Below are 12,661 nucleotides of genomic sequence, written 5' to 3'. Positions count from 1 at the left end.
CCCAAAAAGGCAGGAGAAGCAAGGGGAGGCGCTACCCCCTCCCCCTTTGTGCCGCCAACTCTCTCTCTCCTCCCTCTCTTACAGCCATCCAAACATTAGATCCAGGATCTAGAATCTCTTGAGAAGAGGTTGGTACAAGTTTCTCTCAGATCTGGAGTTGATCTGAGGTCGTTTGAGGTGCAGGTGAGATCTCCATCAACAGATCTACAAGAAAGGCTGCAGCAGGACAGATCTGCAAGGTCTGGTTCTATCTACCTTCTTTCCTATCTAGAATGCCCCGATTTGAGATCTACGAATTGAAAGACCTCGGTCCAGGCCTAATCTGGTTGGGTACCAGATCTTGGATTTTTTAGAGGTGATCTTAGAGGCATCCTTCATCTGGAACGAAAGGCTGACGAAGAAGACAGCAACCAGGCTGATTTTGTCAAGGGCCTTCGATCGAGTCCAGAAGTCTCCAGATTTGTTCGTTGCTGGTTCCGCTGCACCCAAGGTCCGTGGGAGGAGCCGGGATCGTGCTCCAATAGTGGAGGCACTGGATAAATGTGATTTTGCTTTCAGGAATACATTAGAAGATGGCATAGATTTCTCTATCTAAAAATCTTATATTGTTGTGCTTATGCTTGTGAATTAATTGTCTATATATTACCGCAATGTAACTTGTTATTATAATTACAAATTCAGTTGCATCCCAAGTTTAATATTTTCCTCATTTAAAGCTCACCTAGAATACCTTATTGAATCTGGCTGAATTATGTTTGATGCTTATGTATTGTTTGGAATCCTCCTTTCTTAGCTATTGGCATATCACATAAGGAGACTCAAAATCTCCTGTTGGGACATTGGGAAGTAAGACACCTAAAGAGAATCTTATGCCTGTTTTTTCTTTATAATCTTGCATCTCAAGTTATATGCTTGTCTTCTACTCTTCTTTTTCTTCTTCTTTTTTTTTTTTTTTTGGTAAACATAGGAGCCGGTGGCTATACATTAGAATAAGAACAACAATGTTTGCATAAGAGTACATAGTGAGGAAGAAAGACAAGGAAAGCTAGTAATACAATACAAAAAAAGTAGTAAGAAGTAAACAGCCGAGAAAACAGTACATGTATCAGCAACTGATAGTGGGAAGCAGAAAGCCTGACAGCATAGAAGAACATGTAAACATGAAGCTGAGAATACTCTGGTGCTCTTACAGTATGAATTGAACAATTTGTACTGTGCTTGTACACATGCATGAAGCTGTTGAAGTTGAAGCAAATAAGCTTGAAGATCCCCAACAGATAGGATAATAGAAGGTAGAGTGGCACTGATCGATGCTTGCTGTTGATGATAATAGCAGAGAGCCTCTGAGTGCAGTGAAGATCTTCTGGGAGCATCCTGCATGTAGTGAACGGTAGCTAGAGGCATGCTATGAGAAAAACTCATGTAGTTATAGCAGAAGCCTGTAAAGAAGTGGTCTTCTTCTCTTTTCAGCATATTGCTGGTGATGTAGCATAACTTTATTTTAAGGAACGATTAAAAGGAGTGAAATGTTTGAAAGATCAAGTCATACTGTACTTCTCAATGTTCTCTTTTCACTATCTATACGGTAAATGTATCTTTGCTTGCGAATTTCTGGTGTTTGGGCGCGAAAGGAAACATTCCAACATGCTAGTTCAAAACTTTGGAACAAACATCCATTAAAATTTGGGTTTGAATTGGTGTTTAAGTTATTAGAGGTCGTTTTAAGTCTCCTTAATGCAAGTGTTCCAATTATGATCCATTTAGTTTTACGGTCTTTCTACAAGCCCAAACAAGATAGGCTAAAGTCAAGTGTCCAATGGCCTTTTGTGGCCTGTTTTTATGAAAAACAACCCAATGCAAGAATGGCTAGTGGCATATGGGGAAATTCTTTGTACACCACGGTGGTGTAAAAAATCCAACTTGGGGCACACCGCCTTATCCAATTGGTTCACGTAGTCATCACTTTTCAATGCACATTTAATATATGCAGCTTTACTTTTTCGTTTAAAATTTTGAATAATAAAAATACCTCAATTCTTTGAAAAATTATGACATCCTATGTCCATATTATGACATCCTGCATCCAGAAAGTCATAATTTTTGTCTACATAATGTCATAGTATAATGATTTATGTCACAAATTGACATAAAAAGTATCAATTAATATCTAAATTATCTAACTTTATTAGGAAATTGATACTTGTTATTATATTTTGCAGAAGAAGAGGTCATCAATAGAAAGAATAAGGAAAGAGGATTCCAACAGCGCAAATTTTACGCAAAACGGAGTTAAATTGATCCAGAAATTGAAGAAAGAAGACTCAATTGGGTCAAACCCGAGTCAAATCAGGTCAAAATTGATCAAAAATCAACTGATTTGGTGATCTGGTTAGCCGCCTGGTCCACAGCAACAGGCGCCTGGACCATGGACCCATCGGCGCACCATAAACCAGTCAATCAGCGAGTCTCGGTTCACCGCAACGCATCGCGAGCCTGATCCACGCGCGCGGTCCAGGGCTCATGAGGAGAGAGAAGAAGGTCCGAAGGGCAACCTGGTAACTTCACATCACTCGATGGTCCGATCTTCTCTGATCAAGATCCAACGCTCCATATTTTTGCGCCATCGGACGGCCACCATCGCAGCCGGTCAAGATCCAACCGTAATCAAGGCAATTGCAAGAATCAATAAACACTAGGACAATACGAGATCCTTCTGCAGCGCGATCCAACGGCAGCGCTTCACCCAGATCATGATCCGACGGCCCAGAATCGCTCCCGGCTTGATTTATTAGATGAATTGGATCATTTAGATGAAGATCGGACGACTGAAATAATTTCTAAGGTTTCTTGATGGATTTAAGTACTTTTTAAGCGAGATTTGAGCCCCTAAACCCCCCTAACAGCCCTCTAAAACCTCTTAGTCCCACATCTAAAGTTTTGAAAACCTTATAACCCCCAAATGCCTATAAAAAGCCCCCAAAGGCCCTTGTTTTAGTGATTCTTTCCTTCCGATCTAGCTTGTAACCCTAGATAGTGGGGTTTTTAGCTTTCTTCTCAAGCCTCGAGCTTTGAGATTTTTGTAATAAATTTTTTTTTATATAAAATCTTATTTTTATGCAATTTTATCTCTTTACCTTATGCAATTTATTTTTTTTGCAATTAGGATAGTTTAATTTATGCAATTTAATTTTATGCAATTAGGTTAGTTTAAATTATGCAGTTTAAATTTATGCAATTAGGATAGTTTAATTTATGAAATTATGGTAGTTTATTTTTCTGTATTTAAATTTTGCAAGTAGATTTAGATCATGTCTAGCTAAGCATCCCTTCTAGGGTTTGCGATGAAGCTAGATCATGAGTAGGGATTTTACATAGGGTTCTTTCTTTTTCTTAGGGTTTCTTTTTCTTCCTCTTTTGCCAAAAATTTTTGATGAACTACAGTTGGGTCAGAGTCCCTTCATAGTTCATGCTTGATTCAGTGCATAGGAGGAGAAAACCCTAAGGGATCCTAGTTACTACTCCCCTGTAAAGAATCTTGATGGGTTATTGTTGGGCCTTAGTCCCTTCATAATCTATGCTTGAGAAAGACAAGAGGAGTAGTCGTTAGGATCAATAAGAAAAATTCTAGGTAGAATTTCCTAATCTAGATCTAGTGGATTCAAAAATCCTAGATCCTTAGTCTTATTGTCTTTAGCAAACAACTTTCGATTTTCGATTTTCGTTAAAGCTCGCTTGAGCATAGATTTGAAAATCATTTTTAAACCAAGTCTCTGTGGGATCGACCCGTACTCGCTGGTCGTGCTACTCTGCACACTATGCGCTTGCGGTTTTATTTACAAATTTTAAGATTTGCACATCAAGTTTTTGGCGCCGTTGTCGGGGATTTGGTGTTTTAAATTATTTTCAAATATTTGTTCTTCGTGCTTTATAACTCTCTTTCTTTTTCCTTTAGGTTTCTAGATTTAGTTGGTGATTGCTGAAAAACTCAGGTACGCTTTTAATTTCTCTTTTATTATTTTTAGTTAATTACTTTTCCTTTTAGACCTAATCATTTGAATTTACTTAATCACAAAAAAAAAGAAAAAAGAAAAAAATAATAAAACAAAACAAAAGACATTTCATAATCGTGAAGTAAAATATCAAAAAAAAAATTCTAAATTAAAATCTTTTACATTCTTGGTCATCTTGTTTATTTGCATTTGCATTTTCATAATTAATCTAAGGGCATCAACCCATTAACAAGATAAGGTGGGGATTTTATTACCCTTCTTTAGCCCAAAAACCATCTCCATCATATTGCATTACCTAGACCTTTAATCTTAAAATCAATTAGACGTCAACCTTAAGGAATTCGAGCTCAATAGGACAAGGAATCCTAAGAGTTCTATCAAGTTTGAGTTGTTTGATTAGTTGGTGTCTAGGCAAGTCCCTGAGGGTGGTTTGTTAAATTGGTTCAGTTGCTGGCCTGGCCAACTCGTTTGGTGCCTAGAAAGGCAACGATGAGTGAACCTCCCACCTCTTATACTTACCTGGCTAACTAGTTGATCAATCTCCACTTGGAAGGCTTGAAGGGTCATCTTGGAACAGTTAGGAGCTGTCTAGATTTAGGTTAACCATAGGATAGATTGAGTTTAATTTATTGTTTCACTTGTTTGAAAAATAAAAAAAAAATTATTAAAATTTAAATTAATTTGGTTACTTTTCTTTAGATTTAGGACTCCTTAGGATCTTTTCTTTAGAACTTTTTCTCTTTTCTTTCTTTTTCTTATACATAAAAATTTTATAAAAAAAAATTTGTATAAACATCGAGAACCATACACCTCGTGTGTGGAGAAGAGTGTCAGGTCGTCTAGTTAGAATTGAGTCAATTCCTGTTGTTCCAATGGCTGAACCAATCCAACCCATGACCCTTAAGGATTTGTGTTATCCAGTTGGCTCCATCCAACCATCTTGTATCAGGTTGCCACAACCCTCAGCTAACAATTTTGAAATCAAACCTCAAATCATAAATATGCTTTCAAAATTCACAGGATTAGAGGATGCTTATATATTTATTAGAGAATTTGAGGAGGTATGTGCAACCATGAAACTGCAATTAACAGAGGATGAGGTCAAACTTAGATTAATCAACTTTGCCTTAAGGATAATGCTAAGAAGTGGCTTTATAGTCTGCCAAACCATTCTGTCACTACCTGGGAGGGCTTTGTGAGAACATTTTTGAAAAAAAATTTCCCCCATCATAAAACAGCTAGGATTAGGAATGAAATAAATCAATTTTACCAACTAGCTGGTGAATCATTTTGAAAGTACTTTGATCGTTTTAAGAATCTTTTGACCCAATGCCCACACCATGGAATAGAAACTTAGAGACTATGCTAGATCATCTATGAGGGGTTAGATTCAAACTCAAGAACCATGCTAGAGTCCATGTGCCAAGGCCAATTTATGGACAAAGAAACTACTGAAGCTTGGCAATTCTTAGAAGACCTAGCCGAGAAAAATTTACAGTGGAAAACAACTAGGGAACCTGATAAAGCTACACCTTCAAGAGGAGGAATGCATCAAATTCAACCAACCCTAGCATCAGAGGCCAAGATTGCAACCTTAACACGTAGATTGAAAGCCTTAGAATTACAGAGACCAGCCAATGTAAATCAAATATCTGCACCCATGTGTAAAGGGTGCAATGCACCAGACCATGTATTAGAAGAATGTTCATACTCGAATGAGTATGCACAGGTGAATGCCACCTATCAAGGACCATTGAACAATCCTTATGCACCCACATATAACCCAGGTTGGAGGAATCACCCAAATTTCTCATGGTCTCAAAATCCTAATGTAGGCAATCCAAATTTCAATCAGTAAAATCTAAGGTCCAACCCAGTGATGAACAACTCGCCAGGCTTCCATGATAATGACAAGAAAATTACCTCTTTAGAGAAAAGCTTAGAAGCCATGATGAAGACACATACCAGCTTTATGCAAATCACGGGTCAACTCATAAATAATAACACCCAAGCTATAGCCCGTCTGAAAATGCAAGTAAGTCAGCTGGCTTCGACCATTAGTGAACGAGAACATGGTAGGTTACCTAGCCAACCTGAGCCAAATCCTAGGAACCAAAATGGTCCATGACCCCAACAAAGAAACCAAGTTAATGGTGTAAATGCCATTCATACCTTAAGATCGGAAAAACAAATAGATAATAAGGTAGTTGCACTTGATGATTTAGAGGACTCATCTGCCGAGTCACCTTCTAAAACTACTACCTTTCAACCTCAAGCACCAGAAACTGAAAATTCACCTAGTCTAGTACTTAAAAGTCCTAGAGCTCCTTTTCCAAATAGACTGAAATCCAATAAATCTGAACATTTAGACAAAATTTTAGAGGTATTTAAACAAGTCCAAGTTAATATTCCTCTTTTAGATATAATCCATCAGGTTCCAACTTATGCCAAATTTTTAAAAGATCTTTGCACTAGGAAAAGGACCACTAATGTATCAAAGAAAGTATTTTTGGCTGCAAGTGTCAGTTCATACCTATCTAGCCATGTGCCAATTAAATATAAGGACCCTGGAGCTCCAACAATTTCTTGTGTTATTGGAGAAACCAATATAAAAAAGGCCTTGCTAGATCTAGGAGCTAGTGTGAATATCCTTCCATATTCGGTGTATGAGCAACTAGGATTAGAAAAACTTCAACCTACTGGGATCACATTACAGTTAGCCGATAGATCTCTCAGGATCCCTTAGGGAATGGTCGAGGATGTTCTGATAAAGGTTGAAAATTTTATTTTTTCTATAGATTTTATTATTTTAGAGACTGAGCCAGTTGCGAATCCTAAAGGACATATACCTGTCATTTTAGGAAGACCATTCTTAGCTACGGCCAATACTGAAATCAATTGTCGAAATGGTCTAATGAAGTTATCCTTTGGGAATATGACCATTGAGCTTAATATTTTTAACTTAGAACAGGAATCCTCTTCTCATGCTGATGTCAATGTAGTCCAAGATGGTATTTATGAATCCATTGACATTAGTGATGATGAAGTCGACCTAGAGTCTAACCCCTGGTTAATCCATGAGTCTGAGGATGTCAATGAATTACTTAAAGAAAATCAGATTAATCAGGAATCGATACTTCCTACTGAACCAATCATTGAGATGGTGAAATCATCACCTAAACCATCGATAAAGGAATCACCCATTTTAGAACTGAAACCCCTCCCAGAACATCTCAAGTATGCATATCTAGGACCCAAAGAAACTTTGCCTGTAATTATTGCATCAGACCTAGATCCCAAGCAAGAGGAGGAGTTAGTGTCAGTTCTAAAAGCAAATCAAAAAGCAATAGGTTGGACCATAGCAGATATCAAAGGAATAAGCCCTTCTATAGTTCAACATAGAATATACTTAGAGGAAGAGGCTAAACCAACAAGAGAAGTCCAAAGAAGGCTTAATCCAGCTATGAAGGATGTAGTTAAAAAGGAGATTCTGAAACTCTTAAATAGTGGAATAATTTATCCTATTTCTAATAGCTCTTGGGTAAGCCCAGTTCAAGTAGTACCCAAGAAATCTGGGGTAACAGTGGTCCAAAATGATGCAAATAAACTTATCCCAACTAGGACTCAAACGGGATGGAGGGTCTGTATAGACTATAGAAAGTTGAATGCTGCGACAAGGAAAGATCACTTTCCTTTGCCATTTATTGATCAAATGTTGGAAAGACTAGCCGGATAAGAGTTTTACTATTTTCTTGATGGATACTCCGGTTACAACCAGATCCCCATAGCCGTTGAAGATCAAGAAAAGACTACATTCACCTGTCCATTTGGTACTTTTGCCTATAGACGAATGCCCTTTGGACTATGTAATGCACCGGCAACCTTCCAGAGATGCATGATCAGCATATTTTCAGATATGATAGAACGATATTTAGAAATTTTTATGGATGACTTTTCTGTTTTTGGCCTAACCTTCTCCGAGTGTCTGAATCACCTGTAATTAGTTCTAGAACGATGTAAGGAGAAGCACTTAGTTCTCAACTGGGAAAAATGTTAGTTTATGGTCAAACAGGGAATAGTTCTTGGCCATGTCATTTCTAAAAAGGGGATTGAAGTGGACAAGGCCAAAATAGATCTAATTGCAAGTCTTCCATCACCTAAATCTGTGAAAGAAATACGTTCATTTTTAGGTCATGCTGGATTCTATAGAAGGTTTATTGCCAACTTTAGCAAAGTAGCATGTCCACTGACTAATCTTTTGGCAAAGGATACCAAATTTGAATTTTCTCATGAGTGCTTGGAATCTTTTGAATTTATAAAAAAAGCACTTGTATCAGCTCCAATCATTCATCTTCCTGTTTGGTCTGAATCATTTGAATTAATGTGTGATGCGTCTGATCATATTGTGGGCGCAATCTTAGGTCAACGGATAAATAAGCTGCCTAGAGTGATATATTATGCAAGTAAAACCTTAAATGATGCGCAGCTTAACTACACTACAACTGAGAAGAAGTTCCTTGCCGTTGTCTTTGCTTTAGAGAAATTTAGATCTTATTTGGTTGGGACCCACACCATTGTTTACACCGATCACTCAGCCATTAGACATCTCCTAGCAAAGAAGGATGCCAAGGCATGCTTAATCAGATGGATTTTGCTCCTTCAAGAATTTGACCTAGAAATTAGGGACAAGAAAGGCACTGAGAATGTTGTAGCAGATCATTTATCCCGAATTCCAGTCGCACCATCTAGTGAACCACCCATCAATAAATCTTTCCCAGATGAGCAACTCATGTCTGTGTCTACTGAACCTTGGTTTGCTGATATTGTAAATTATTTAGCCATAGGTAAGATACCTTCTCATTGGACTAAGCAGGATAAATATAAATTCTTTGTCCAAGTGAAGTATTTCATTTGGGATGATCCTTATCTTTTTAAACAATGTCCTGATCAAATTATTAGAAGGTGTATCCCAGATAATGAAGTCATGAATATTTTATCTTTTTGTCATGATCAAGCATGTGGGGGTCACTTCGCGTCTAAGAAAACTACTGTTAAGGTTCTCCAATGTGGTTTTTATTGGCCCAATTTGTTTAAGGATGCTCATGAATATTGTAAAAGTTGTGCTCAATATCAGAAAATGGGTCGAATCACCAAGCGACACATGATGCCACTCAACCCAATCTTGGTAGTTGAAGTTTTTGATGTTTGAAGGATCGATTTCATGGGACCATTTCCAAATTCTTTTGGAAATGAATATATTCTAGTAGCAGTTGATTATGTTTCAAAATGGGTAGAAGCAATTGCATGTAGAACACCCGATAGCAAAATGGTCATTAAGTTTCTTAAAGAAAATATTCTCTCCCGTTTCGGTATTCCTAGGGCAATCATTAGTGATCAGGGAACCCATTTTTGTAACCGACCTTTTGCAACATTGATGAAAAAGTATAATGTCACCCACAAATTGGCCACACCATATCATCCTCAAACTAGTGGGCAAGTTGAAGTGTCAAACCGATAAATCAAACAGATCCTGGAAAAAACTGTTAGTGCCAATAGAAAGGATTGGTCTTTGAAATTAATTGATGCACTTTGGGCATACCGAACCGCTTTCAAGACCAATCTAGGAATGTCTCCTTATAGGATTGTGTTTGGTAAACCATGTCACTTGCCTATTGAGATAGAACACAAAGCCATGTGGGCCATCAAACAACTAAATACAAATTTGAACGATGCTGGAAACCATAGGAAGCTTTAGTTGAATGAATTAGAAGAACTTAGAAATGAAGCCTATGAAAATGCAAGGATATACAAGGAACAAACCAAAGCATTTCATGATCAATCAATTATGAGAAAAACTTTCAATATCGGACAAAAGGTGCTCTTATATAACTCTAGATTATATCTGTTTTCAGGAAAGCTTAGGTCTAGATGGACAGGACCATTTTTAGTAAAGGAAGTCTTTCACACGGAGCTGTTGAGATAGAAAACCCAAGTAATGGTGTTATCTTTAAAGTTAATGGTCAACGATTAAAACCATTCTTGGAATTACCTGTCGAGACTGTTGAAGATGCCATGGTTCTTTATGAACCAACTTATTCTGATTAAATTGCTTCGAGGTTTGGTCTGACTGAAGACATAAAACTTAGCGCTTCTGGGAGGCAACCCAACTTATTTAATTTCTAATGCTTTCTTTGTTTTCAGTTTGCTTAGGATAAATAAATTAGATAAACTCCATTGGGGACAATGTCGGTCAAGTTGGGGGGAGAGCTTGAACAAAATCAGGTGTTATCATTTCCTTTTCCTTCCACTATGAGTTATTTCTTGCATTTAATATATTAAAAAAAAAAATTGAAATAAATTAATCTAAAAAAAAATAAGAGTAAGTTAGAAAGTATTTGCTAATAAATGTAGTGAGTCACGGAGAAGATTAGCTAGTTAGACTCTTGGTGGCCTAGGTCATTTAAAGACTATTAGCACTTCCAATTGCACATGCACACTAACAAGGTAAAGTAGGTGTTAATTGTAAGGCCAATTAAGGATTTGAGTATTATTTAAATTAGATAATTTTCTCTACACCTCAATTGAAGAAATTTGAATTTAAGGAAAGAGCTACCTGCCTAAAATAAAATGCAAAACACAGAGTAAATGTGGGTTGCCCTAAGCCTAGTAACCGGGTCTCTTCACCTAAGTCAAGTGTTGAGATTCACGTCAAACGGTGGTGGGAAGGCCAGGATGCTCAGCAAAAAAAAAAAAAAAAAGAAACAGTGTGAAAGCTACCTTAGTTCTTTGTTTAATCTGGGGTGTATAAAAATTAATCGAACTAAGTTATGAAAAATGATACAATTGGCCTGTACAAGTTAATACTGAAATACTAAGTTAGTTATCACTCACACAAGTGCTATAAAACTTTAAGTGTACTCTAAGAAAGCTCCTAAGTAGACTGACTACCGATTCTAATTCGAAGCTCATTACTTAGTAATACTAGAAAACTTCTTGAATTTCGATCTTAAATTAATTTGCAAAGGAAGGATCTTTTTGGAATATGATCTTATTTTGGTACATTGCTAAGGGACTAGCAATGATTAAGTTGGGGGGTGTGATTTATGTCACAAATTGACATAAAAAGTATCAATTAATATCTAAATTATCTAACTTTATTAGGAAATTGATACTTGTTATTATATTTTGCAGAAGAAGAGGTCATCAATAAAAAGAATAAGGAAAGAGATTCCAACGACGTAAATTTTACGCAAAACGGAGTTAAATTGACCCAGGAATTGAAGAATGAAGAAAGAAGACTCAATGGTCAAACCCGAGTCAAATCAGATCAAAATTGGTCAAAAATAACTGATTTGGTGATCTGGTTAGCGCCTGATCCATAGCAACAAGTGCCCTGGGACCATGGACCCATCGGCGCACCATAAATCAGCCCAATCAGCGAGTCTCGGTTCACCGCAACGCATCGCGAGCCCGATCCACGTGCGCGGTCCAGGGCTCATGAGGAGAGAGAAGAAGGTCCGAAGGGTAACCTGGTACTTCACATCACTCGATGGTTCGATCTTCTCTGATCAAGATCCAACGCTCCATATTTTTGCGCCATCGGACGGCCACCATCGCAGCCGGTCAAGATTCAACCGTAATCAAGGCAATTGCAAGAATCAATAAACACTAGGACAACACGGGATCCTTCTGCAGCGCGATCCAACGGTAGCGCTTCACCCAGATCGTGATCCGATGGTCCAGAATCGCTCCCGACTTGATTTATTAGATGAATTGGATCCTTTAGATGAAGATCGGATGGCTGAAACAATTTCTAGGGTTTCTTGATGGATTTAAGTGCTTTTTGAGCAAGATTTGAGCCCCTAAACCCCTCTAACAGCCCTCTAAACCTCTTAGTCTCACATCTAAAGTTTTGAAAACCTTATAACCCTCAAATGCCTATAAAAAGCCCCCAAAGGCCCTTATTTTAATGATTCTTTCCTTCCGATCAAGCTTGTAACCCTAGATAGTGGGATTTTTAGCTTTCTTCTCAAGCCTCGAGCTTTGAGATTTTTGTAATAAATTTTTTTTATATAAAATCTTATTTTTATGCAATTTTATCTCTTTACTTATGCAATTTATTTTTCTTGCAATTAGGATAGTTTAATTTATGCAATTAATTTTATGCAATTAGGTTAGTTTAAATTATGCAGTTTAAATTTATGCAATTAGGATAGTTTAATTTATGAAATTAGGGTAGTTTATTTTTCTGTATTTAAATTTTGCAAGTAGATTTAGATCATGTCTAGCTAAGCATCCCTTCTAGGGTTTGCGATGAAGCTAGATCATGAGTAGGGGTTTTACATAGGGTTCTTTCTTTTTCTTAGGGTTTCTTTTTCTTCCTCTTTTGCCAAGAATTTTTGATGAACTACAGTTGGGTCAGAGTCCCTTCATAGTTCATGCTTGATTCAGTGCATAGGAGGAGAAAACCCTAAGGGATCCTAGTTACTACTCCCTGTAAAGAATCTTGATGGGTTATCGTTGGGCCTTAGTCCCTTCATAATCTATGCTTGGGAAAGACAAGAGGAGTAGTCGTTAGGATCAATAAAAAATTCTAGGTAGAATTTCCTAATCTAGATCTAGTGGATTCAAAAACCCTAGATCCTTAGTCT

General features: G+C 37.4%; 1 non-coding gene across 1 annotated transcript; it reads right to left on the bottom strand.

Moving 5' to 3' along the window:
- Positions 1-5,250: 5,250 nt before the first annotated feature.
- On the bottom strand, positions 5,251-5,357 carry LOC140851848 (small nucleolar RNA R71). Its single transcript, XR_012134605.1, has one exon. It is a non-coding gene; the product is annotated as a small nucleolar RNA R71 (small nucleolar RNA).
- Positions 5,358-12,661: the final 7,304 nt, after the last annotated feature.

The sequence above is a fragment of the Elaeis guineensis genome, chromosome 9, assembly GCF_000442705.2.
Source record: "Elaeis guineensis isolate ETL-2024a chromosome 9, EG11, whole genome shotgun sequence".
Lineage (NCBI taxonomy): Eukaryota > Viridiplantae > Streptophyta > Magnoliopsida > Arecales > Arecaceae > Elaeis > Elaeis guineensis.
Note: the sequence above shows the minus strand (reverse complement) of the source record. Positions and strands in the feature narration are given on the sequence as shown.